Here is a 2,446-nt window from a genome sequence, read left to right on the forward strand (position 1 = left end):
TTACCCAGGGTGTCAGCATTTGTGTGGAATCTGTGGAATTAGTGGACATGACCATATCTGACCACAGATGTATTGTTTTTAGCTGCGATTCCCCTGTTACTCATGCCGCCTCACCAAGCTCCGTGTGTTCTCGCTTCTTTAATGAACAAAGTGTTTCAAAGTTTTGCGCATTCTTTCAGAGCCAAAGCCAACACCTGTCTGATTCCAACACCAACAATCTGGTCAATCACTTCAATCATATCTGCTTGTCGTCACTAAATATTACTGCTCCTCTAAAGGTTAGGCCTACGTCTAAAGCTAGAAAGCAACCCTGGATAAATGCATTCGCAGCCTCAAAAGGGAATGCAGGAAAGCAGAGCGCAGATGGAAAAAATCCAGTCTCCAAGTCCATTACCTCAGTCTGAAGGATTTATCAATTAAATACAATAACATGGTTAAGGATGCAAGAACACACTATTTTTCTGAACTCATTACTACACATAAACACAATCCCAGGTTTCTGTTTAAGACTGTGGATCAGCTGGTAAACCCAACCCCTCCTTGTGCCTCAGCTGGAAGTAATGATGACTGTGAATTGTTTTTATCTTATTTTACCAATAAGGTGGTGTCAATCAGAGCCTCTATTACCCCCGTGGCCTCTTACTCAGAGGTTCCACACCAGCAACAAGAGAGTTTTAACCAGTTTTATCCCATCGACTTGTCTGAGCTTTTAAAAACAGTATCACAAATGAGAGTGTCCTCCAGCCCACTTGATGTAATACCTACAAAGTTGTAAGTGTTGTTGCATAAATACTTGTGTTTTCATGATGCACAGTTCATAATTGCTGTTATAATTTCATGTAACAAATATAACTTAATTTGGTGTAAAGATAAAATGTAATACATGTTTAAGAACTAAAGGGTAGAATAAGCTGCTAAATGATATGTGGTTAACAGTGTATCTATCTCATTCTGTATATTTACGTTTGTCCCGGAACTAATGTTTTCTGTCTGTGTTACCGCTACAACGGTTTAAGTCGACACTCACTGCCTTGAATTCCGGCGGAGCAGATAGCTCCGATGCTTGTTAAACTGCATAAAAGTTAAAAATGTGGTTTGAAGTTAATGCAGACAACCAAATGGACATTCAAGAGACTTCAAAGAACTTAGTAACCTCTTTTCACGACAAGCGGCCAACGAGGTATTATTATATTGTCTTTATTGATCTGAATGTTGTTTGTATTTTCTCTGCTAAGCTATAATGTATTGATTTATTTGTACTGTGTTCACTTACAATGTAGTTCTCACGGCGAATAAGGCATATACGACGTTCAAGGCGTACATGGTGTGAAGTTGGATGTACCAAAGAGACCCGATGTGCCCACAGCAATAAACGCCCGTTGCAAAGAACTGACCTGTGTCTGTGTTGTCGCGAAGAGAGCTACAAAAGTTTTTACTGAAAGTAATGGATTCTGTTGGGCCCCATTTGATCTCTGTTTTCAACAACTCCCTATCTACTGGTTGTATCCCTGATTATTTTAAAACAGCTTGCGTGAACCCACTTTTAAAGAAACCTGGTTTAGATCCCTCCCTCCCACATAATTTTAGACCAATTTCAAAACTGCCTTTTATTGCAAAGATTCTAGAAAGAATTGTGTCCAAACAGCTGCTCACTGTACTGGAAAATAACAAAATATTTGAAAAGTTTCAGTCTGGTTTTAGGAAGTACCACAGCACCGAGACTGCCCTGCTTAAAGTCACCAATGACCTTTTAATGTCTGCTGATGAAGGCATGTGCTCAGTCCTGGTACTCCTGGACCTTAGCGCTGCTTTTGACACCATTGATCACAACATCATGTTAGACAGACTGAGGCACTGGGTGGGGATCTCTGGTACTGCTCTAGAATGGTTTTCATCCTACCTGTCAAATAGGAAGTTTTGCGTGTCTGTAAACAACTATGTCTCCTCGTTCTGTCCAGTTAAATATGGTGTGCCTCAGGGGTCGGTCTTAGGACCCATTTTGTTTTCCTTGTATCTGCTTCCCCTTGGACATATTATCCATAAACATGGCATTTCTTTTCATATTTATGCTGATGACACACAAATATACTTGCCCGTCAGATCCACAGACCCTGGAATGCTGAGTTCACTTAACAACTGCCTTTGTGAAGTTAAAAAATGGATGTCAAATAATTTCCTCCAGCTGAACTCAGACAAAACAGAAATCCTGGTCATCGGGTCTCAGCAGATGACAAATCAAATACTGCCATCTGCTGGTTCCCTAGTAAATCACATTAAGCCTGTTGCAAAGAACCTTGGTGTTTGGTTTGATAGTAATTAAAATTTCGAGCAGCACACCACAAAGTTTGTTCAATCATGTTTTTATCAACTTAGAAATATAGCTAAAATTCGATCTATGTTAACTTTTAAGGACACCGAGACCATTTTACACGCCTTCATCTCATCA

General features: G+C 39.9%; 1 long non-coding RNA gene across 1 annotated transcript; it reads left to right on the forward strand.

The window, feature by feature from the left end:
• The first annotated feature begins 760 nt into the window (after nt 1-760).
• Nucleotides 761-1,390, forward strand: LOC119912901. The gene is made up of 2 exons (XR_005446291.1): nt 761-1,180; nt 1,281-1,390. It is a non-coding gene; the product is annotated as an uncharacterized LOC119912901 (long non-coding RNA).
• The last annotated feature ends 1,056 nt before the right edge of the window (nt 1,391-2,446 follow it).

Source organism: Micropterus salmoides, unplaced genomic scaffold (assembly GCF_014851395.1).
Source record: "Micropterus salmoides isolate LMB-PRFRI ecotype aquatic unplaced genomic scaffold, ASM1485139v1 Ms_hic_scaffold_2, whole genome shotgun sequence".
NCBI lineage: Eukaryota > Metazoa > Chordata > Actinopteri > Centrarchiformes > Centrarchidae > Micropterus > Micropterus salmoides.